The sequence below is a fragment of the Vulpes vulpes genome, chromosome 1 (assembly GCF_048418805.1).
Source record: "Vulpes vulpes isolate BD-2025 chromosome 1, VulVul3, whole genome shotgun sequence".
NCBI classification, from domain to species: domain Eukaryota; kingdom Metazoa; phylum Chordata; class Mammalia; order Carnivora; family Canidae; genus Vulpes; species Vulpes vulpes.
The window spans coordinates 196,642,558-196,668,380 of NC_132780.1; the positions used below are offsets into that span (position 1 = coordinate 196,642,558).

The following is a 25,823-nucleotide window of genomic DNA, read 5'->3' on the forward strand; positions in this document are numbered from 1 at the left end:
TAAAGAACCTAGTTGGAAAAACACATTGTTTGGGTATTTAAAAATATTTCCATAGGTAGCTGGTGTGTGATTCCTGACTGGTGGTATGGACAAGTTACAAAATGAAACGAAGAGCTATCATCTAGCAACTAAGAACACACTTTGCTTATTTAACTAGGACTAAGTACCACTGGAACAAGTTCAGTGCTAAAATTAGACATTGGGGTTCGTCCAATAGCAGCACAAGTTATAATCCTTTAGAAATCATAGTCTGTTGGTTCAAATCAGGACACTGCAATGTGAGAATATAATCACTTATGCCATGTTCTTATGAGGCCATTATACCCTGGCTGTATCCTTTACAGCACAGGAGAGTTACCAAAGCTAGGATTGCTTCTATCTGAAGGTTGGGTTCTACTTATTTTTTTCTTTTTTGTTTTTCTTTTATATACGAGAAGACCCTTTGAGAATGATATTTAATTTTCTATTGCTCTGGGCCCATGATTCCTAACAAATAAAATACACACACACACACACACACACACACACTGGAAAGCACAAATTAGGTGAATACCGTGGACAGCATACTAGAAACTAGAAGTTGTAGAAAAATTAATGGGAAAGGTAATCTATAGCATGGAAAGAGAATGGGTCTTGGAGTCAGGTACCCCTTCCTACAAATCCTATCTCCATCTTATAACCTTGGAGAAATTACTTAATTTCTAATTTCTATCTGGATTTAAACACACACACACACACACACACACATACGCACACACACACACCCAAAGCAGAAAATGTCAGGTCCTGGGGCACCTGGTGGTTCAGTCAGTTGAATGTCTGCCTTCGGTTGAGGGCTTGATCCCGGGGTTGTAGGATTGAGCCCCACGTTGGGCTCCCTACACAGTGGTGAGTCTGCTTCTCCCTCTCCTTCTGCCTCTGCCCCCCACCCCCACTCATCCACTTTCTCTGTCTCAAATAAAAAAATAAAATCTAAAAAAAAAGAAAATGTCAGTCCTGAGAAAATGTTTTCCCTGTTCCACTACCACTGCTATTAAGAGAATTTACATAGATAGATAGATAGATAGACAGAATTTTATTAATTTAGCATTTCTTATGTGCCAGGCATTGTGCTATACATTCTCTCATTTACTCTTACACACCCACGAAGTCCTGGAGCTCATACAGTCCTTACATATGTGTCTAGGTTGTGTGCCTACAGGTATATGGCCAGAAAGTGGCAGAACCAGGACTAGAGCCCAGTGCTCTTGTTTTTTTTTTTTTTTTTTTTTTTTTAAGATTTTATTTATTTATTCATGAGAGACACAGAGAGAGGCAGAGACACAGGCAGAGGGAGAAGCAGGCTCCCTGCGGGGAGCCCGACATGGGACTCGATCCCAGGACTCCAGGATCACGCCCTGGGCTGAAGGCAGACACTCAACTGCTGAGCCACCCAGGTGTCCCAAGCCCAGTGCTCTTAATCACTAGGTTTCAGCCTCACAAAAATCAAAACCTTTTAGAGATATCCTACCAACTTCAATTATAATGACAGTCCATTAGTTTCTCATCATATTTGATTTAAAAATTTTTTTTTAGTAAATTTACTTTTGATGCATATGTGAGTTTGTTAGGGCTCCTATAACAAAATACCACAGACTGAGTGGTTTAAACAACAGAAGATTATTTTCTCACAGCTCTGGAGACTGGAAGTCCGAGATCTAGGTAGCAGCAGGTTTGGTTTCTTCTGAGGCCTCGCTCCCTGGCTCGCAGATAGCTGTCCTCTTTCTGTGTCCTCACTTCATCATCCCTCTCTCTCTGTTGTTTGTGTCATAATCTCCACTTCTTATTGAGGACTCTAGTCATTTTGGATTAATGAGCCCATTTGAACTTAATTACCTCTTTAAAGGCCCTATCTCCAAATACAGTCACATTTTGAGATCCTTAGGGCTTGGGTTTCAACACATGAATTTGAGGAGGCACAAGTCAGCCCATAACGGTGCACTTGTGGCATAAACCCTGCGATATCAAATAAAAAAGAAAATAACCCCTATGTAGTGTTTACTATGGGTCAAACACTTTGTAAAACCCTTTACACATGTTCATTTAATCCATATGAGCTAGGTACTATTCTTACCCATATTTGTTACTGAGAGTTAAGCAGTTGGTCCAGATTCACATATGTACTAAGTGGTAGGACAGGATATGAGTCCACACAGTCTGATGTCAGAGTCTGTACTCATCCACTGCATTCTACTGCTCCTCTCAACAAGAAGCATCCCATTTGGAACACAGAAACGGAAACACACATATCTACTTGAGGAAAAATTATAATTAACTTCAAAAGTCTGTATATGTTTAATTAGCAATTACTAGGATGTCCTATATGAAAAATAACGAAGCAGCTTTCATTTATTTTTTTGCCATGGCACAAGAAATAAATCAGAGTCGCTTAGAAAATGGCAAAGAAAATTCTTTCTAGCATTCTACGCTATGCAATGAAGAGTTAATCAATACAAAGTATTTTTCTTCTAAATCTTCAAAAGCAAATAGTATGTATAATGTGAAGTATCAATATTTGGAGACACATATGCCTCACTTCGGGTTTTTCTCCCAAGGGGACATCATTCCTGCTTTAGCCCATTTTACTGAAGCAAAAAAAGGAGCTGAGTTCCCCCTCTGGAGATATTGGATTCAGAGAGAGCAAAACACTCGTTCCAGCCACTGAACTAAGTCCACAGAAGGCAAGAACTCAGAGCCAGAGGTGACCACGCAAAGAAACTGTAAACTACCCCCACCCCCTTCCAGAATCCCCAAAAGGAAGGAATGTGGGGCTCCCACCACACAAAGGAACAGGATTTGAGCCAATTTAGTTGAGTCTCAAAGGACAGCATTCCTCAGCTCACATCTGGTTTAAACTCAAAGAATAGATTTGAGGTTAGGAAACGCTGCCCTGGTGCTTGCTTTGCCAGTCATTTTAGTAGGTCAACAGATGCTTACAGTTTGGCAACTGGGAGGCTTTCCAAAGGTGAGTTAATGAGAGTTTAGAGAGCCCCTCACGGCCGCATTCGAGGCTGGACATACTCCGACATGAGCATGAGCAGTGGAGGGTCCTGCGTAACTGCTCGGCGATGCCGAGGCCCGGCCGACCGGAGCGACCCAGGCACTCAGTGGAGGGAAGGTGGGTGTGACCCGGGCCGGCCGGTGGGGCGCGGGGAAGGCATTTTGGCCTGAGGACTCCTCAGCAGCTGGGCATGAAGGCAGGAATGAGGGAAGCATGTGGGAACAATGAAGAGACATCCTCTCTGGCACGGACGGCGGCCGGGAGTCCCGGGACAGGCCTGGGGATCAGACAGGGGCTCAGATTAGGACTCCGGCTCCGAGCTGGAGGCCAGCGGCACTGGTCTGTCAGCTGAACTGCTCGTCGGAGTCGTCTCATTTCCCTGACCGTGTTGGCAGGACACTTCTCCACGGAACCAAGTGCTTGGCATGGTTTAGTAGCATGTTTTCCTGGAGGCTGCTCAGACCGCAACGTCCTCGAGGGCCGCTCTCCCTTCTGGGGACGGGTCATGCCTAGTTGAGCTGGGAAATCAGGCAGCTGTTGGCCTGGGCCCCCGTGGACTCAGGGAGAGCCCCCTGCCCACCAAGGCGGGGAGCCGGAGAAATAGCTGCGCCTGTGGAATCGGTGACATGCGCTCTCTCTCTCTCTCTCTCTCTCTCTCTCTCATAAACCCTATGAGGGAAGAGCTCTGCAGAATTTTGAGATCCCCCCCCCTCATAGCCACCTTCACTACCCCTGCAGCCCCTCAGGCCGTCTTGCAATCCTAGAAGTTTGGTGTTCACAGACCTTTATTGACTTCTGACCCTCCCATGTGACTTTCATTACTAAACTTTACGAGACTTTCATTTTTTTAAATCCGTAAAACAGCCCAGGAATCAAGCAGTTACTAGTAACTCTCTCCTCCTCTTTTGTGACTTCTCTCGGTCCCTGACATTTTTGAGGAACATCTTTTTCTGATTGTAAATGCTCTCTGTTATCAAGAAGGTGCACACCCTGTCGTTTGGACGCCTGTGGATCCTGAAGAAAACATGCCGGTGGATGGAGTTGGCCGGGCCCTGACCTCCTTGTCCCCAACCGTGTATTTATTTCCTGAGGATAGGATTTCAAGTCAGCCACAGCCAGTCCTTCAGATAGTCCGGAGGGCCCGGAGTTCTTGGAAATCATCTCGGAGTAGGGGGATCAACTACCCTTATTTGAGTTTTAAAACAAGAAATAATGGCTTAAAGCCAGCGTGTGCCCTAAAGCATCTAAAAATTAAGGCTACATGTGACAGAGCATTTTATGAGTTCAGAAATAGCCGGGCAGGGCCATAAACTATCATATTACTAAATTGCTACCATTTCTAATGTTCAGGGCTCCAACTACAAGTTTGCCCTTAGAAATTGCAGCGTAATTTGGGCGTACCCAATTGTGTTTGCAGCTAAGAGGCACACAGAGTGTGCTGGTTAGTGTTTTGCCTATATTTGAATCCTAAAAATAGCCTCCTCATGAGAACAGAGTGAGCTTTGTGAAGAATATACTCCAGTTGGTTAGAAATGGAAGGTACATTTTTCCTATCCCCTCTTGCTTTCATTTCTAAACACATTTGCCTCTATTCTGAAGCCGAGGAGACTATTAGAACAGCTGCAGCAAGCAGCTGTAGAATCTTCTGTGTCATCTGCTCCCCTGCTTCGCAGACAGTCCCCTCCTCTGCTCCCAGTTGTCTTTTCTTCCTCCCAAAATGGCCCACTGCCCTCTTCTGACCAGTGCCCCCACCTGAGTTCAGGCTCTGTCCTTGCACTGATTGCAGGGGACTTTGCCTGGTGTCCCCTTGCTTTTACCATCCTATACAGTAAAAGAAATTGCCAATAAAAACATTTTTGCCATATGAAGAACAACTGGAAGGAAAAAAAGCAAAGTCTATCAGCTGCTTGCTGCTGCCCTTGCAAGTTCGGCTTGTCATTTTTGGTGGAGCTTTTTTTTTTTTTTTTTTTTTTTTTTTAAGATTGTATTTATTTATTCATGAGAGACACACACAGAGAGAGAGGCGGAGACACAGGCGGAGGGAGAAGCAGGCTCCCTGCAGGGAGCCCAATGTGGGACTCGATCCCAGGTCTCTGGGATCACACCCTGGGCCAAAGGCAGACGCCCAACCCCTGAGCCCCCCAGGCGTCCCTGGTGGAGCTCTTCTCAACACGCTACCATAGCAGTGTACTATAAAGCCATAATTTTATGTTTGCATGCAGAGCCCGGATGATTGTGACTCTTTGAGGGGAAGCCCTCCGCAGGATTACCTTGAGGAAAATGATTTATTCATCCCATGCACAGTAAACAGCTATAGCAGAAGCCGGTCCCTGTAACTCTACAGAGTGCTTAGGGACCGTCTGAGGCATGGCCCGCATTGCTCCAGGTGCATGATCACCTGTTATAAGCAGCAGCTATGGAACTTCTATTTTTTCTTCTATTTTAGTTGAGCCTAAGCTTCTCTCTAAGGTAGACTATGGGAGCTAGGGCAGGACAGGTTCCTTTGCATAACATGTTAAAGTAATTTACTTTCCATGCCTCATAGGGAAGAGCCAGCTCATTTTGGCTGGTCCTTTTAATGTTGTCTGATTTTGAACGCTCAGAAAATGGGCTTGCAATTCTTTTTCTCTTTTTTTTGAAAAAGCTATTATGTTGTTTTAGAACATACATATTTTAGACCTCAGGTAATATATTATCCAAATACTAATTTAAAACAAAATATTTTTAATATAGTTGATTTATAACACATTACATGCACCAAGCATAGAAAGCAGGTAAAAACAAATTATATGTTTTATTTTACTATGTTACTAACAGAGGAGTCTGCCTCACAAAACAATATAAATCATCTTTTACCACTGCACTCTGAAAGTAATTCGGGGTTAACAAAATCTAAATTGCACCTGTCAGAACTGCCAGTAATATCTTCAATTTTCACTGACTACACTCTCCCTTCTCTCTCCATATCTTTAGACTAATGAAGCAGTGGCACAGTTTCCACAAAGAAAAACAAAGGTGGGAGAAAGGAAAGGAAGACTTGATAAAGTTTCCTTTGGGTATGGAACACACGATGGACCGTAGCATGAACAGCATGTATGGACAGCGATACAGTACACCTAAAATAAAACAGTAGCCGTGCACCAGACTGGGTAGGTGCGTGTGGTACACACGCGGGCCAAACTGCCCATTTCCTCACATAAATATAGCAGTTTCACTACCTAGCAGTATATATATATTAATGCTTTATGAGGGGGAGGGGAACCCCACTAAACTGCCTTCTTAAATATCACACTACACGATAAGTTTTTCTTTGCTCGGAAATGTAAAAAATAATGTGCTCGCAAATGTTAATGAACTAGAACTAAGAGTAAATACTTTGTGAAGAATAGATAAGAAACTAGAACAATTAGACCTCAGTTGGCCTGGGCCAACTGTGAAAATGCAGAAGCCCCGAGCTGGAAGGATTTGACTAGACCTCTATAGATCAAATCCTATGTCCCCTTTGTAACATCCCAGTGAAATGGTCATTCTGCCTTGTTTTAAATACTTTAGGTGGAGGGACATCCATTACTTAAAAGTGCATCCAGCCTCAAGTTCTTTTCATTTAGGGAAATATACTTACCTGTACCTATACATTCATTTGATTCTTATTCTTCCCTTTCACCCCACATGGCATAGATCTAATCCCTCCTACAACCCTTTAAATATTGGAAGACAGTCCTCATAGGACTGAGCTGTTACTAACCAAGACTTGTCTCCTGAACCAGTCACAGCAGGAGCTGTATCCATCTACACTATTCTGCAGCTGGAGGAGCCTCATCCCTAGAGCAGATTGGTGGTGGTGTTTCTCAGTTGATGGGCCTGTGATGTGGTTGTGTTGATGAGTTACTGATGAAGACACTGGAGCCAGACAGGGGAGATCCTAGGCCTAGAGAGCCCAGAAAGAGCCCTGAATCTTAACTCAGTTGGTGGCAGCAAAGGCAGGCACTCTAATGTTTCACCTAGCCAAAAAAACCCACAAAAGCTATTAATTCATGTCATTGACAATCAACCAAGCCTATAATTTGGAGGTTGGGGCCTTGAGCTCCAGCACTGCCACTGGCCAGATGCATGCCCTTGGGCAATCCTCCCCACTATTTCAGAGTTCCCCCTGTAATATGTAAATACCTATGCTGCTTTTCTGCCTAGAAAAGTGATCCTTCTCCTGGTCTTAGCTAAGATGTCACTTCTCCAGGAACCCTGGCCTGACTCCCACCCCTTCCCCACCCTGAGACTAAGCCTCTGTCATTGTACCCTCTCCTCACCTCTGCTGTAGCACTTTCTTCATTGTGTGTTAATAACATGCTTACTTGTGCCTACTGTACTGGAAATTCTTTAAGACCAAGGACTCAGTTTTGGTTTCCAGCACTTGGTTCAGTGCCTGGTACACAGCAGAACTTAGAAAAGATTTCTTGAGGGGATGCCTGGGTGGCTCAGTGGTTGAGCATCTGCCTTTGGCTCAGGTCATAATCCCCGGTCCTGGGATTGAGTCCCACATCAGGCTCTCTGCAGGGATCCTGCTTCTCCCTCTGCCTATGTCTCTGCCTTTCTCTGTGTGTCTCTCACGAACAAATAAATAAAATCTTTAAAAAAGAGAAAAAAGATTTCTTGAATTTTAAAAAGAAAAAAGGAAAGAGAAGAGAGGGAGAAGATAAAACGAGCAAGTTGGAGTACATTATCTAAATAGCCTCGTATAGCTAAAAAGATACAATTTCTGGTTCTTAAATTCCATCCTTAATGTCAACCTCAGGTTTTTAGAAATTCACATTTTCTCTAGTAAGGGGATGTTTCAAGTGGTTGCAGCAAATTAGAAAAACTGTAAGTATATATTCATACATAAAATATAATTTTAGGACTGATATTTAGAATTCATTTAATGAGCCCAAACCTTAATATATAGATGAAAAAACTGAGGCCTAATGAGATTATGCTCTCTGCCTAAATTCACTTGGTTAGTGGGAAGACCAGATTTCAAATCCCAATCTCTCTTGCCTCTGAACCAGGATAACTGGTTCCTCATCTTCTTCCTTTTTGAAAAAGCTGCTAGAAACCTGGCTACAAATGGAAGTGACATGTTTTCCCTTTTATGCGATGGTGACATCAATCTGTAACTTTCTGGTTATATATTAAACTTTGAGATCGCCCTTCCCTGATCCTAGACAAACTACTGAAAACTAGTCCTCTTTTCTTCCAGAAATGTCAGAGGGAGCTACAGTGTTCCACGAGATGACTCCTGTAGGTTGTTTGCTAAACAGAGTTGTAGTCATGTGAATTGCTTTCAGCTGGATTGGGTATCGAGGCTCAGTGTTCTGGTAAGCCATAGGGTAGTGCTGCCATGAGACCAGCTTCTTGGCAAATAGCCCTGAGGTGCAGCTGTAAGGTGACCCAGTGCAGGCTTGAGGCCAAGGCCCAGTGCTCAGTGCCAGAAACCTTTGCCAAACATTGGAACTAACTCCCAGGGCACTGAATTGGTCTCAATTAAATTTTTAGATGAAAAGATTTTTTGTTTATCCCAGAGAACCACTTCAATTTATAAGCTCATAGGAAAACTGGGTGCTTTGCCATTATAGTTGGAATACTTTCTACAAGCCAAACCTTTAAAAGAAGAAGAAAAAGATGATGATGATGACAACTTCAGATTATTTAAGAAGTCATAAAAATATTTGAAAGCAACATCTTTTATTAGATATGTTGACTGGAGAAATATTTTTCTGTCTTTGATTATGCTGTGTAAATTGTAAATCTTCAAATGTAAAGTGGTGTTGGAGTGGAAATGGTAGAAGTACTGGTCAAGGTGATGATGATGATTGAACTAAACTCTGAGCCTGTACAGATTTGAATTCAGAACCCAGCTCCACTACTTACTAGCAGCTGGTCTTGGGTGGTGTACCCTAGTGTAAGCATGGAGACATGGAGACTGTGTTATGTTGAGGTTTTCAACCTGCCTGTGGTAGAGTCACCTAGATGCTTTTGAAAGGTATCCCTGCCTGGGCCCCAACCCAGACCAATTAAATTATTAGACTGTCTGGTGGGACCCAGCATGAATATTTTTGGAATGCTCCCTGATAATTCTAATGTAATAGACCAATGATATAGTGACTAAAACTTTGGTTCTGGAGTCAAATTGCTTGGGCTCACCCTACAGATATGCACATCATGGCATTTGACCTTAGACAATATACTTAAGCTGTTTGAGCCTCAATGATCTCAACTGTTAGATATGTTAATAAGAGTTTAATGTAGGGGCACCTGACTGGCTTAGTGGGAAGAGCATGAGACTCTTAGTGAGTTCAAGCCCCATGTTGGATGTAAAGATTGCTAAAAAAAATAATAATAAATAAAATAAAATAAATAAAAACTAATTTTAAAAAGTTTAATATCGGGTGGTTAGAGGATTGAGTAAGTCATGTAAAATACAGCACAGTGCCTATGATGGAATGAGTGTTCAATTATAGCTGCTATTTTTATTTTTATTATCCATGATTCCTTTAATTCACCTTGGGTTTAAGGCCCAATTTGATTCTGTTCATAGTCCTACAGAGAAGACTAAAAAATCAGAAGTAGCTTACTAATGAGCATGAAAATAAGTGGGAAATTCAACAGGGATAAATATCTGCATGCAACCGTCTTGTCAGATTTTGAGTGAGAGGATAAAGTTCAGGGTCTTCACTGACTCGAGCCCCAGTGGGACCTACTATTTATCATTTCTCCTCCTCACAGAATCTTGTATAGAAAAAAAAACAAAACACCCTGAAAATACGGAAACACAGAGGCGATCAAGGAATACATTTTGGGAGGCAGGCAATGGCGGCTGGAGACACCAGCTAGGAAGGGATCTCAGAGCTCAGCAGTATGTCTCAGTAGCTGTCAGACTTTACTATCAGAGAATCATCTGGATGCTTGTGAAAACAAAGATGGCTGGGCTGCATCCCCAGAGATTCTGGGAGCAAGATCCTGGGACAGGACCTAAGAATCTGAATTTCTAACAAGTTCCCGGGTGACGCCGATAGTCCTGGTCTGGGGACCACACTCCTAGAATCGCTGGTGGCTAAGATGTGTAGGGCTTGGTAATCTGGGTGTTCTTGGACCGTGTTGGCTGTTTTGGTTCCTTTCCCATCTGAACCCAGGCAGAATTGGTAGACACCCCCCAAAATCTCTCTCTCCTGATGACACACGACTGCCATCAGTGTTGGTTTGCTGCCCGGGAGTCCTTTTTCAGCCTCGAGTCTGCAGTTTCCTCTGCCCTCTTGAAGATGGCTTGTTGCGCAGTCTTAAGTACTGATCGCAGAGCTCCATCGTTCTTCTCAGGGAGCGGTTGGGTGTTCATCTTTGCCCGTGGGCCAGCCACACACCACCTGGTTCCCAGCGCCCCCGGGGCTCTTGCATATCAAGACAGAGCCCAGGCCCAGCAGCACCCAGTGAGTGTTCTTCCATTGAGGCTTCTTATTCCTACCTAGCACAGGCCAGACTCGAGAATCCGGGATTTGGGGAATAATATCAACTTCTTTTATTTAAAGAAGAATCGGGGCATAGAGGCAAATTCCAATCCCCAAGGTACTAATCATACAGACCAAACTCTGTAGCCATCCTGGGTCACATATATTATCAGAAACTTGAGATGATAAAGGACTGTAACTTGATATGCCCAAACTGAATCTTGCTTCAAGACCATATTATGCTTCCAGTTTCATGATTTGTTTAATATTACTTTTACCATAGTTACCCAGACTCAAAACTTGGGCATATAGATCTCTAATATTTGTTGAGTACTTAATCCTCACAGCAACCATATGAATGGCTACTAGTCCTTCTACCTTATGTCTGAGGAAACAAAGGCTTATTAGCAAGGTTAAGACATAGCTAGAATATAAGCTCCAGGATCTTTGCCAATTTTATTCTCTGATGTAGCCCAAGTGCCTAGAACAATGTCTGGCCCATACTGGTGTTCAATATTTACCGAATGAACGGAGGGTCATAAAACAAACACACAGGATCTGGGATTTGAAAACAGATCCGGCTTAACCACTACACCATACTTGCTCTTGCTTCAACTTTGACTTTCCTTTCATCACCCCATGAACTTATTATCGCCCAAATCAGTTATGAGTCCTAGCAGATCCATATCATGATGTTTCTTGCATTTGCATCTCTTTTTCCATTTCTGCAGCCACCAACCTAGTTAAGTGATTGCTATTTATTTCCTGAACTATTGCTATTCTGTCCCCACTGCTGTCTTTGCAGAACCCTGTGCTGCCTACACAGCTTTTACCACATAGCTTTTTTTTTGACACACACACACACACACACACACACACACACACACAGAGCACAGAGTGGGTGGGAGGGGCAGAGGGAGAGAGAGAGAATCCCAAGCAGGCTCTGTGCCCAGAGTGGAGCCCAACATGGAGCTTGATCTCACAACCCTGAGATCATGACCTGAGCCAAAATCAAGAGTCAGAAGCTTAACCAACTGAGCCACTGAGGCGCCCCTAAATACATTCATATTGTATTTCTGCCTAAAGACAAGGGTGATAGTGCAGTATAATGGAAAACTAAGAAAACCAGGGCTCTGGTCTCCACTCTGTGACTTTGACCAAGTTACATATCCTTGCTAGGCTTCACTCTTGCCATTAGTAGCATCAGGTAATTAGAAGGGGTGATCTCTTCCCACTCTAACATTGTCTGGTGGGTGTTGGATGCAGGGGCTTTTCCCCGTCCTGCAGTGGAATCTTACCTGGCATCAGGTAGAGGGGAGCACTTGTGCCCACCAGGGGCTTAAAATAAGATGAATATATACATTTTTATCAAACAAAGCAGAGCAGCGTAAGTGCCATCAAAGAAGTAAAATGAGGAGGGAGGGAGAGATCACATCTGGTTACTAATGAGAGGCACAGCCGCTCTTCCTCTGACGTCAGCCCGTCCCTGGCGTACAGGGCAGGTCCTCGCCTCTCTGATGAGAGGAGAAGCTGCTGAGATCCCAATAGCTTTCAGCTGCTGTGAAAGTCCATCATGAACACTAACTCTCTAATTCAGAAGTTGTTGGTTCAAGACACACAAATTGGTCTAATGCTTAGGAAACTGCTTACAGGGGCAAAGAGAAAACGAAAGTGGTGGTCATGTTTCTGATAAACGCTCCATGTCTTGCTCTGCCACTTATTAATCAGGTGCCCCCGACAGGTCCCTCACCCACTCTGTACCATGGTCTCACCTTAGTTCCTCGTCTAGAGATTGGGGCTAATAGTATCTCCCTTGTAGGACTGTGCAGAGGGAATACGTTAGATGTAGTATGTGAAGCCCCTGGTGTAATGTCTGGAGCACAGTAGGCATTCAGGAAATCTTACACTCCATCTCCCTGCCTGATTCCCTTAGCAGGCCAATGTTTAGCAATACTTAAAAAAAAAAAAACCCTTGTGGGGGTGAGGGGAAGATCAAGGGAGGGTGAGAAGGAGGATGGGAGGGGGAGGGAGAGAGAGAACTCATAGTATTTTATATACTCTGCCCTTGCACACCTTCAGATTTTGAAAATAATGTGCCATATTTATGTAAGCATCCTCACCTAGCTAGTAAAAGGACAAGGTAGAAAGGGTAAATCAGACCTTGTCCCTGGTTTATCTGTGGATAAAGGACTAGGAAATAGGGAGGTCCAGCAAGCAGCATCATCGCTTCCTCCAGGTGAACTGCTAGAGACTTAGAAAAACAGCTGCGCCATAGCCAGGGTGGTCTAACCTGGCACCTTTCACTTTCCTTATGTAGTTATCAGGCCTCTAAGGGGTGGTTGTCACTGTACTCAGGGTTAAAAGTCATCATCACAACCAAGAAAAAATTATGTGGCAAAAAAATTACACTTCATTAAACTTCGGAATGAGGAAATATATGTGTGGGATAGAATTATTATTTTTTTAAGTTTAGTTTTTTAGTAATTTCTGCTCCCAATGTGGGGCCCAAACTCATAATCCTGAGATCAAGACTTGCACATCCTTCCAACTGAGCCAGCCAGGTGCCCGTAGAATTATTACTTTTCTTTTTTTTTTTTAAGATTTTATTTATTTATTAGACAGACACACACACACACACACACAGAGAGAGAGAGAGAGAGAGAGAGAGAAAGGCAGAGGGAGAAGCAGGCTCCATGCAGGATCCGGGTCTCCAGGATCACGCCCTGGGCCCAAGGCGGTGCTAAACTGCTGAGCCACCGGGGCTGCCCAAATTGTTACTTTTTGGAAACTAAGGGACATCATTCAGCCTTCAAATATTTATTGAGAGCTGCTACTGTGACAAGAACAGTTCTAGGCACTACAGATGCAGCAGTGACTAAAACAGAAATCCCTGCGTTCTTGGAGTTTAGGTTCTGGTGGGAGATGTAGAAAACAAACAATATAAATTAGTTATCTAGTATTATTAGGAAGTAGTGCTATGGGGAAAAACAAGGCAGGAAAGAGGACCATAAAATATCAGTGGGGTCGAGCTGTCGAAATCCTAGATAGCAGTCCGAAGAAAATTTCATAGAAGGTGTTTTTGAAGTAAAGACTGGATGGAAGTGCCTCGCCAGCCATGAGAATGTCCAAGGGACAACTTTCAAGGCAGGGGAGCAGTATCTGCAGAGGTCCTGGGACGGAACGCTATCTTCCCCATCTTACAGGCCCAAAGAGGTTAAGTACCTTGCCGGAGATCACACAGCTCGTAGGGACTTGGCCAAAATTTAGACCCAGGTCACTTTTAACCACCTCATGGTCCTGACTCCACAAATGCTTAAGAGATTGAGACTGAGTTCCTTTTTCTTCCTTCCTTGGTATATGCATTTCCAGAGCACGCATACAACAAAATTACCTCATACTCATTCATAAATACAGAACTTCTTCACTTAAACTGATAAACATTCCCAGTATTCTGCTTTGTGATTTCAATTTTTTTAAAAAAGCCTTCAAGATTAGCATATTAACAAGCATGTTGACATGTTGCTCTTTAATTATGCAGATAGCTATTTCTTTCTTGCTCCTAATATAGAGGTTGATTGGGAAAATTTTTGTTTTATTGCTTACAACCTTACCCCAGTGCCACTTAAATCACTACTATATGATTTGGCATCTATAATTTATCATTTCCCTGTGCTATTAGATGAAATGCCCTTTAAAGCATTCCACAGCAAGGTGAACACAAGTCAAGCTTGCAAAGTTTGAGAAAAAAGAATTGCAAAGAGTCATTAAAGAATAATGAAAGTTGATTTATATAGCAGACAATATCAGGGCTGCCCAGTTTAACAAACATAATTATTCCAAGTCATTTTCAGAAGGCATCTAAATTTCAGCACCTCGTTTTCATCATCTTGTAAGGAATAACAACAAAAACATCTTACTGTTAAAAAGACTCTGAAACCAAGAGCTTGGATTTATTCTCTGGATTTCACTAAAGCTAAGACTGAAACAATAGACCATTTTAAATATAGGAAACCCAGATTTCTTTTACTGCTGTGTGGCTTTAACGTTCTACTGCTGTAGCCAGGAGTCCTTGGCTTCTGGGGCCAACTGCCTTTTGCATGCTGATTTTCCAAGGAGAGACTCTGGAGAGTCATTGCTTTTGAGTACTGCCTACCATGACTTCAGTCCCTTAGGCAGCAGGGGTGACAAAGTTTGGGAATGAAAACACAGGGAAAAAAATCTCTCCCAGTAGAATCATCAAATCAACCTCACTTTCTGTTGTAGCCAGACCACTTAGCCTTACCCCCAGCTGCCTGCAAACATGTGCTTCTCAGGTGCCCATCAGTGAAGGGCTACAACCAGGACCTAAAGACTAAAGTTTTCTGTCGTACTATTTTTCAATAAAATAGGGGATGTGTGAGGATGTGTGTGTATGCGTGCAGACGAGCATACGCCAACCATGTGCATGTACACGCACATTCAGAACGAGGGAGATGGTCCCGAAGGGTTTTCTATTTTTCATAAAGTCTACTTAATTTTTCCTTCCAAACCCTCAGAACCAAAAGACCTAAACATCCTGGCCTCAAGAACCTCAGAAACCATATTACTGAGTTATGGGGAACAGGAATACGGGGCATTTTTGGTACTGACTTTTACATGGAAGTTATTTTGATACGGAAACAATGATATCAAATCTAACAAAGGTCTTTTGAGAAGAAATGGTTAAAGGGGCATGTTTTGTGGCCAGGAAAACCACAGCAAAATATTCCAATTAGGAATAAATTAAAGAGTGCTATACTTTTCTGGAAGGGTCAGGAAGTCAAACTCTTGGCCTTGAGCTGCCTCTCACCCCCACCCTCGCTGACCCTGAGAACACATCACTCCCGACTCTTTGTGAACACAACGTTGCTGCCAAGTCTTGCCACTCCTCTGCGGAAGAGCGCCAGGGATTTTCACCCGGGGCTGCCAGCCAGCATCAAAGTCAGAAGGAAGTAGCTGAGGTGCCAGGGGGGTTTCTGTAGTGCCCCAGTGCCAGCTTTCTGCCAACAAAGGAAAATTCACTCAACTTGCTGAAGCCAAATCTGACATATTTAAAGGTTTCCAAAAGAAGTTTTGTAAGCTGTTTTTCTACTAGAAGAAGAGTAAGCTCTCATTTCCCAGATTATGTTTTCTATTTTCTTTAAGTTCAGCAGCGCTTTTAATCCATGACACTCATTGGTATATAAAACAATTTTGCTGTCTTCATCATCAATTTAAAGCTTACAGCTGTGACATCTTGGTACTTTATGTTGTGATTAATTGCCTACGCTAACACCTGATGACTATTTGTTGCTAACATTCGTGAGATAACCTGCACAGCTGCCGTGTATGGTTACTGGGGGAACCAGGGATATGAAGCGAGGTGCCCCAGACAGCTGAATTCGATCAAGATGTCATGCACTCTTGACTTCTTTATCATAGAGTATATTGCTCTTTTGATGGCATCCTAAACCTTACCTGTCCTTCAAGGTCTAGCTCAGTTCCTGCCTCCAGCCCAAAGCCCTGCCTGACAACCTAAGTCCTCACTGAGGTCTTCCTTCTGAGACCACCCAAAGCCCTCTCAAGTGTGCAGCTGCCACGGCATTTGGATATATCATGTACACCATCATTGAGTCACTAACTTTTTTCCAAGTCAAGGGCCACATGTTCTCTTCAGCTCCCTGCACAGTGCCTCGCATAGTGGTGAAGGCATGTGAACACTTTATGGTAGAAGCCAGTGGAACTGACACAGCCTTTTTCATGATTTCTTCTATTATCCTATCAAAAGCTGGGGTTTTATTTCTCCATTCACTATATGTCCCTCAGTGACTCACAAGCATCCAGAGTGAGCTGCAAGCTGGATCACTCCTGGAATAGGCTCATCATTTGTGTTTTTTGGCTTGGACATCACCATTCTCTACCAACCATGGAGAATGGGAGACAAATTACATCCCTTATGATTGCAGTCATTAGAGAATTACCAATGAGAATAAAGAGGAAGAAATAAGTAATGGAACAGAGAAAGAAAACAAATATAGAAAAGGATGAGAGGAAAAGAGATGGGGAAGAGACAGACAAAAAAAAAAAAGAAAAGAAAAAAAACCCCACCAATCCTACTCTCTGATGTAAATACATTTCCCTTTTTAATGACACAACATAAAGACTTCTTTGCATTTAATAGATGATGACTTGCACATCCTAATAATGTCGGCTTTTTAGGGTATTGCGTGCAGAAAGAAGCACCTTTCTGGGGTGAATTGGGAGTAAGCTGGAGAGGCAGTTACTTTGGGGGAGCGTAAAAGCAAAAGCCTAGCAACACTGCTGCATTGTGTGCGGCAGCAAGAAATGACAGCTCAGAATGAGGCAGGCTTCTCTCATGTGATCAGCTTGCCATGCCCTCAATGAGGCCAGGAGATTTCGCGTTTTATAGGCTGCGCTTCCCACTGGCAGCAGCTGAAGCGGTTCATTATGCACGGCTGTCACGTGACCCACTCCATCAACCAAATGCAACTGGGAGAATAAGTCACCCTAACAAGATCCTTCAGTAGACTCTTAAAAACTACTTACAGATGTACTCTTCCTCTGCAGGGACACAATGAGTTTCCTTGTGCGGTGCCGCATGATACAGGAAACGCATTATCCCCGTCCAAATTCAGACATACCAGGAGGAAGCACGGGAAAAGAAAGCAGCTCACAAAAGCACACACAGCTTTTTGCAAAAGTCCTGAGAGGGGCTCACATGCCGGTTTGTGATGATGGCAGATCAAACCCCGGTGCTCCGAAGCCCGGTGCCTCGCAAGCGCTAGTGTCCACGCGGGCAAGGGAGCAGCACCCGGATTCAGCACCGACACTGACTCTGCTGATGCTTGTTATTTATGGTTGTCGCCGAGTCCCCTCGGCCGTGGGCCAGAGCTCCATTGGCCTTGTGACTTTAGCTGCTCTCCGGGCTCTCGTGCCTCGCTGTGTTGCGGTTTGTGCGTGCAAACTGCTCCCGGTGAGAGCAGCAGCTGCACTTCTGCTCTCGAGGCCGGGCAGCTTGGTTCACGTTCAGGGCAGGCACCATGCAGGCTCTTTAGGTGAGGCCAGGATTAGACTTGCCAGTCTTCGCTAAAGCTTCCTATTCCAGGCGGTGCGACCCGGTCATCACTCATTCGGTCAGATGACAAATATTCCCGGAGCCCCTCCCTTGTGCCAGGCCCTGATCCAGGCACTGGAGGTGAAACAGTGGACAGACAGTCCTGGCATCACTTAAAAAAAAAAAAAAAGTACATTCTAGAAGGGGAGGGGGGAGGCAGTAAACCAATACGTGAGATGTCAGAGTGTGTCGGTCAGGATAGGCTGGTTATTTGTGGCAATAATCAACCCATCTCAGTGGCTCAAAAGCATAGTTTCTTTCTCACAGGCACTGCGTGTTCATTGCAGGTGGGCTGGGGCTGTGTGCGCCCTCGCCCCGAGCCTGGGCTGCCCGAGAACCACTCCCGGAGCAGTGAGTCGCATGCTGGGCCTTCACGCTTATGCCTGAAGGTGACACATGGCACTTCTCCTCACATGTCACCGGGCAACGCAAGTCACGTGGCCGCATCCAACCTCAAAGGGCCAGGAAGTGCAGTCATGCCAAATGTCTGGGAAACTCAGACACGCTCTGTGCACAGAACTGGCCCAGGTGGTAACAATTGCTGCGAAGCTAAAAAGCAAAGTGGAGGAGATGGTGTATGGATAGGTGGTTTCTGCTTGGCCAGAGGGTCAGGAAAGGTCTGTCTGATAAGGTGACATATGAGTTTAAGAGAGAGAAAGAGAGAGCCATTTGGGTGGGGGTGGAGACTGCTTCCTGCGGAGGATGCAGCAAAGGCTAAGTGCACCTGGCATGTGTGAGGGATTGCAAATTGAGGTGGCTAGTATGAAGTGAGCAAGGGGAAAGCTGTAGGAAATTAGGTCAGAGAGGTCACAGGGTCGTAGGACACCAGGTAGCGCCCTATGACATGGGCTGTGGCCGTTGCAATTTTTTGTGTAAAGACATGGCCTGAGCTACGTTTTAAAATGATATTTATGGTTGGTGTGTGGGGCCAAGCAGGGAGCAGTTAAGAGGCTTTTTTCAATAATCCAAGTGAGGTAAGGGATGGTTGGGTGATGGTCAGATTCTGGGTAGAGTTTGAAGGTAGAACCAACAGAATTTGCCAGCGTATTGCTAAAAGAGAAGATTCTGGAATGACTTCAAAGCTTTGTCTCCTCTAGAAATCCCTGGATATACATGAGGATTACCTTGTATGGTTTTTTAAGAATCTTCACATTTGGCAATATCACCTTAGTGTGTAATCTCCTCCATAAATGAGTTGAGAGTTGGACAGCCAAGTGGAGATGTGGATGCTGGGCAGTCAGCTTGAGTTAGGCATCAGCTAAGGGACTTATTTCCCCACAGAGGCCAGTTACGTGCTGTCCCTTGAGGTTTGTGATCCAAGCTCATTTGTAAAACCAGAGAAACGAACTTCATAATTACAAGCAGAAAAGGAGCTTATGATCGAGTCATCCTCACCTCATCCCACCCCCTCATTCTGCTGTGAACCTTAGATATCACTCCAAGAAACCCACTTATTGCAACATGAGGTCTATCCTCAGTGGACACTAGTATGGTGATATGTCACCCCCAATCCTCTGAGAAATCATTTGAGTAGAAATCTTAACAAAACAACATTGTGACGTTCTTCTGAATAGTGTGTTCCCTCTTTCTGCTCACCCTGTCTTCCTGTAACATGGCTCTCTCCATCGCTACCACCCAGTGAATGGCCCTAGAACTCCCAGCAGAAGAGAGCACAGGTTGAATGCAAAGTTTGCCAAATACCATAGGGAAGGAATAAGTAAAGGTCAATGATATTTTAAAAAACCGTATAGTTGGAGTATTTGCACTCAAAAGCATTCATTCATTCAACAAATCTTCTTGAACTCCCATGCGTATGCCAGTGCTTCTAAGGTTCTAGGCAGTGAAGACACAGCCATGAATAGAATATATAAGTAATTCATATCATTGAAAACTGGGAAAGCATAGAAAAGTATTTTTAAAAGATAGAATTTCCACTAAAACATAACTGCCATTAATATTTTGGTGCCCAGTCTTTCTCTAAGCATACATATCCTTCCTTTCTGCTTTTTTGAATAAAATTTACGACTTTGGACTTCTATAATACATTAAAAAAATTTTTTTCTTATAAAAATAAATCATAGCAGATGTTCTGTATTTGCAGAATGAATTAATTATGGAAACAATAAATTACAGAGAAGCGAAAAATTAAAACTGAAAGTCACCGATAATACCACTACTAAAAGATAATGTCAACATTTATAGTTTGGGTTATTCAATATGGTATCGAATAATCAGCATTTTTACAACATTGCTCCATAACAAAGGATTTTTTTATTTTGCTTTTTAAGATTTACTTTTAAAATGAAAACTTTCTCTCTCTCATTTTTTTAAATTACAAAAGCAACATGCCATTGTAGACATTTTGGAAAATACTGAAAATGACCAAAGGAAAAACTAAAAGTCACTCATAGTCCAACTGCCCAGTAGCAGTTCTGTTTCGAACTTTTCCAATTGTCAGGAAGCAAGAATTCCTGTCACCTTCCATGATCCTTCTAGCCAAACTAAGAATCAAACTGACACAGGACAAATAAACAGGAGAAAATCAAATTTAATAGCATACGTACAAGGAATCCACACAGACATGGAAATTCCAAAGACGGGCAAAATGAGGTCTCCATGTCATTCTGATCTAAGGAGAAGTGGGTAGAGGTCTGGGACTTCAGAGGAAAGGAATGTACTTCACAGGGTGATAAGAAGAGCAGATGACTGGTAATTAGATGTTGGCCCTGCCGTACAGATGGGTCACCCAGGTAAAATTTATCTCTGCTAATAACCCTTACTCTGGGAAGGATCCCCAGTTTAGATTCTTCTATGTAGTTAAGGAAGGGGCAAAGGCTTCTCTTGAGCCTATAGGGCCTTGACTGCCTTCAACTGAGAATAATCTTCATGTCCAAGTGACCCATGTGAGGAGGACCATGCTTTAGTCCTTAGACCATGCTTAAGACCATGCCTTAGATTATATAATCTTTTTATTTATTTTTTTAAAGAATTTTATTTTATTTTAAAGACTTTGTTTATTTATTCATGAGAGAGAGAGAGAGAAAGAGAGAGCAGAAGCAGGTTCCATGCAGGGATCCCGATGTGGGACTCAATCCCTGGATTCCAGGATCACGCCCTGGGCCAAAGGCAGGCTCTAACCTGTTGAGCCATCCAGGGATCCCATTGCCTATATAATCTTTTTAGAAATTTTTTCCCAATCTTTTCTCTGGGCAGTACAATAGGTTAGTTAAGAACCTGGGCAAGTTACTTAAGCTCTCCAAGCCTCAGATTCCTCATCTATAAAACAAACTAGTAACACCCACTTTGTAAGATTGGTGTGAAATTTAAAGGAGATAAAACATACAAACTACTTCTCCCAGTATCTGACACATAATAAATGCTCCATATGAGAATTCTTACTATTTTGCAAGATATTTCTCCATAGCTGGTCATACTTCATAGTAGATTTTTATCCTTTTAACTTAACATCATATCATTAAATTTTAAATTTTGAGACAATGTCAGATTTTTGGAAAGGTTGTAAGGTACAAAGACCCTTCTCCCCCAAACCCTCTTTGAAAGGACCTTGCCAATCTGATCTCCCCATCACTGCTGAATATCATAGCGCACATTTCCTCAAACAGAACATTTCCTTCTAGAACTCCAGTCCAAACAGCAAAATTGGAAAATTAACACTGACACATTGGGGTCTAACGGTCAGACTCTAGTCAAGTTTCTCCATGGCCCAATAATGTACTTTACAGCAAAGGAATTCTAGTTCAGAACCACATGATGCAATTATTCCTCATAACTCTTTAGTCTCCTTCAGTCTAGAATATTTCCTCCTTCTTTCTTTGACTTCTATATTCTTGACACTTTTTAAAAAAGATTTTATTTATTTATTCCTGAGAGACACACAGAGAGAAGCAGAGATACAGGTATAAGGAGAAGCAGGCTCCCTGGGGGGAGCCCAATGTGGGACTCCATCCCAGGATCCCAGGATCATGACCTGAGCCAAAGGCAGATGCTCAACCACTGAGCCACCCAGGTGCCCTATTCTTGACACTTTTAAAGACTACAGACCAGTCATTTTGTAGAATGTCCTTCCATTTGTTTTTGATGTTTTCTCATAATTAAGTTCTATGTCTTTGTCAAGAACACCATGGAAGTGATGCTGTATCCTTCTTGTTGTGTGTTATTAGCTAGCACACCTGCGTTGCTGTAACAAGCCATGCTGGACCACCTTCCTACACAGATGACCCCTCTCACCTGTCCTGGGCTCTGAAATTCTATGCTGAGTTATCTCTCTGCAGGGATGTCCTCTTCACCCTGCCTGGACTCAAACACCCCATTACATGAGGCTTCCCTTGGTAAGAACAATCCCCTTACCCTGTGCAGGCTCTGAAGCCCCATGCTGAGCTGCCCCCCCAACCCCCAATTCCCAATCCTCAACCCACCTGGGATCCAGCAACCTGCACTGGGCCATCCACTCAGCCTGCTTTAGTTCTGACACTGAGCCAAGCCAACCTTCTGCAGGAATGCACCCCTTCCTCCCCCTGCCTGAGTGGCTTGGGCCCAACACCCAGCACCAGGCCTCCCTCTCATGAAGATGCCCTCCTCACCCCAATTTTCTGGTGTTCTAATTCTGAAAAGATTTGTATTATCTTTCTACATATCAGTTTTTCCTCAAACTATAGAAGTCTCTGTATATATTTTTGACGGTCCATCAAATACTGTTTTCATTTCAGCAACAACCTAGAAACACTTACATAATAAAATATAAGCTTATTTGGTTCAACTGAGATGTTTATTTTATAGCTACACACTCTTAGCGTTGGTGCTTTGTGTTTAAAATTGGATTGGCACCACGTGATCGCTAATGTGGCCGTATTCAACTTTTGATGAGTTGGTGATCTTTAGATTGGCATTCCTGACATCAAAATTAAAAAAAAAAAATCTTGCTTTCTATTTGATGAAAGTCATAGTGAATTATCTGACTAATTAGGAAGGCAAAGTTGCTCTTTTTCAATGGTAAGATGCAATTAAGTTGAGTCTCTTAATGTATTTAATAAATTAATTTTGATTTTCCATCACAAACATAGCCATGCTACTTTAATTGTCACAGGCTAATGAGAAAGGAGCTGGGCTGGCTTAACCCACAAATGATGCGTTCATGCAAAGTGAAGGCCAAAGGAATCGTGGCACCAGCATAAATGAAGTTTTACAGTAGTTCAAAGAGAGAAAAATGGAGAGAAAATTGAGTCATTACAGGTCTCATGGTAACATAGGCTGAATTCAAAAGAAGCCAGGAAAAGCAGTCACTTAATTCAGATTATAAGCAGATGTGTTGGTTTGATTCCGTGTTTGTATGACATACCACCAGCTTGCAAATATTCTCCTTGAAGGACTTTTTGTTAGGAGCTTTTTAAAAAAATGATTTATCAGGATTATATTTTGTAGCGAACCATTTTTAAATCTGTTGGACCAACGAAAATAATCAACTGATAGTTTTCAAACGAGTAACCCGATGGGAGGAAAAATTATGATAACGAGAATGATTATGAATCAGACTGTCCGTCACTCTCACCATCAAATATTTAAGTGAACAACTGAAAGGTAAAATGCGAAAAAAAGAAAGGTAAAATGCAGAAAAAAGCATCTTCATATGGTTTTATGAAGACATGTATAAATTAAGCCCAATATTGGCTAATTGGTTTCAGCAGAATGTTACCACTTTTACACTACATTACTGTTATTTGAATTTATCCCGTGATGTCAATTTTATCTAATTTGTAAGTTTGACTTGCTCTTATAGTTTTTTTTAAGTCGTAAAAACCACATAACGTAAAATTCACCATCTTAACCAATTTTAAGTGTACCGTTTGGTAGCGTTAAGTATATTCACATTGTCGTGCAGATCTCTAGAACTTTTTCATTCTGTGTCCTCATAGCTTTTAGTGAGCTACGAGTGCAAAAAACATTTATACCTGATTGCATATTGGTACATATTTAAGGAACGATATAATGAAAATTGCTTAAGCCAACATGGGAGAAGTTTCAAAGAGAACTTATTCCTTTGTGGGGGGAAAAGAAAAGGTTTGAGAAACACTAATCAATATGGCAACTATGTTTCAATTTAAATCTTTGATTAACCAACTCTTCCCACTTTTCCTTCCAGGCTAGATAGCGAGGAGTGGGCTGTTTTGGAGGTGACAGTGATACCTCATTTCTTGAAAAAGGAGAGCCAAGGGAGAGCGTAGCAGTTTTCCCGACCTGAATTCAAAATCTCCTTCTTAATAATAGGTGTAATATGAACACAATACTGCCTTTCAAATTACTTTTCAAAAGTTTTTCAAATCCATTATCCTATTTTTGAGGGCCCATTGTGAATCTCTAAAGTCAGTTTCCTTTAAAGTCAAACATCACTGCCAAATCTGAGATGTTACACCTTTCATCATCCCAGCCAGTGCCGCCGAGAGTCTTGCTCCTTAGCAACCTGACAGAGGGAGGAAGGCCGTCTCCAGAAGCCGCGATTGGTCCGGGAGTCTGCTGTGGTCCAGGCCTTAGTAAGAAAACAAACTGATTATCTCCTCTGAAAAACTAAATGGAAGGGGTTTTTTTTAGCTTAAAAGCTCATCTATTGACTCTCCTAAGGCTTCATTTTTAAAACGAGAGACTAAATTTTTCTTCTTTCTTTCTTTCTTTCTTTCTTTCTTTCTTTCTTTCTTCTTTCTTTCTTTCTTTCTTTCTTTCTTTCTTTCTTCTCTTTCTTTCTTTCTTCTTCTTCTTCTTCTTTTTTTTTTTTTTGGTTAGGATTTGCTCTTTTACTTTTCAGCAATAGGAAAATATTCCAAATCCCCATAAGTAATCACCGGTTGTGAGGGAGAAAGCAAGAAGGAAAGGGCAAGAAAGGAACATTCACTGAGTCCTTACCACCTGCCAGGCGCTATTCTAGAAGATTTCTATCATCCGTCTTACCTTATCCTGACAGTCTTCCTGGGAGCCCTTTCTGTCGTCTTGACTTTAGAACCAAGAGAAAGTAACATGCCTAAGGTCACACGATTGTCCTCAAGTGAGCGGGGCCCATGCTCAGGTTGGACGGCAGAGCTACTCGGTGCAAGGGACACACTCGTTAAGACGCTTGCTAAGCTGGTTAAGACAGATCCAGCGCGCTCAGCGCTCCCGCCACATCCTTCACTCGGGAAATTGGACAGCGCCAATGTTCATTCATGGAGAGGGCGTCCTTGCCCATTTCAGCGAATTACCATTTTCTGCTTTCCCACTTGGTTGTCTGTAGAGTCAGCCGCCAGCCTCGGCCTCACGCGTTCCCGCTCCCACCCGCGGAGGGTGGAAGCCCAGTTGCTGCCTCCCAGTGGGTCCCAGCGCCGCCGGGGGCCGCCCTCCCAGGCCAGTGGAGGGTGCAGGGTGAGGAGCGCGTCCTTGCTTTTCCCCTCCCTGCTCGGGCTGGCGCGCCCGTGGGTGGCTGTGGGCTGCCCTAGAGCGCGGGTGGCCCTGCAGACTGCATCCTCGCCGCTGAAGACGTTCGTCCCGCACCGCTTCTCCACTTTCCTGTTTCTTACATCATGTCCCCTCATCTTCGATCTCATCCATGTGATGGATTTTAGGGGCACTTTTGAAAATTATAATCGGTGGGGGGAGGAGGAATGAGCAAGTCTTCTGCTTATTAGGAAAAACATCCAGTCATCAGCTTGTCGGAGGATCTGACCTTGAAACTGCATGAATGTGGGCTCAGTCCTGGGTCATAATGAGGGTCAGGGAACGGGGGCAGCTGGCCCCCTCGCTAAGCATTTACCGTGTGCTGTCTTGATTTGGTCTTTTCACATGTCGCATCCTATCCTGGGTTTTCAATAATTTTGTCTATATCCCAGATTTTACTTTGATTTCTTCATTTAGTTTGTAAAGATCTATTTATTCATTAAAGAGAAGAGTGCGCGCTCCTATGGGCTCCCGCTCAAGCAGTGGGAGAAGCAGAGGGAGAGGGAGGGAAGCAGACTCCCTGCTAAGCGCACAGCCCCATGAAGGCCTCCATCCCATCTCACCCCCCAAGAGTCAGATGCTCCACCGACAGAGCCACCCAGGCAGACGCCCCCCCACCACATCCTAGATATTAAAAAATTTGAGGGCAAGAGCGTATATCACCCATCTTTGTGCCAAGTATAGTATCTTGCACACAGTA

General features: G+C 43.3%; 1 long non-coding RNA gene across 1 annotated transcript; it reads left to right on the forward strand.

Moving 5' to 3' along the window:
* The first annotated feature begins 2,670 nt into the window (after positions 1–2,670).
* Positions 2,671–7,681, forward strand: LOC140595672 (uncharacterized). The gene is made up of 2 exons (XR_011997469.1): positions 2,671–3,157; positions 6,014–7,681. It is a non-coding gene; the product is annotated as an uncharacterized lncRNA (long non-coding RNA).
* The last annotated feature ends 18,142 nt before the right edge of the window (positions 7,682–25,823 follow it).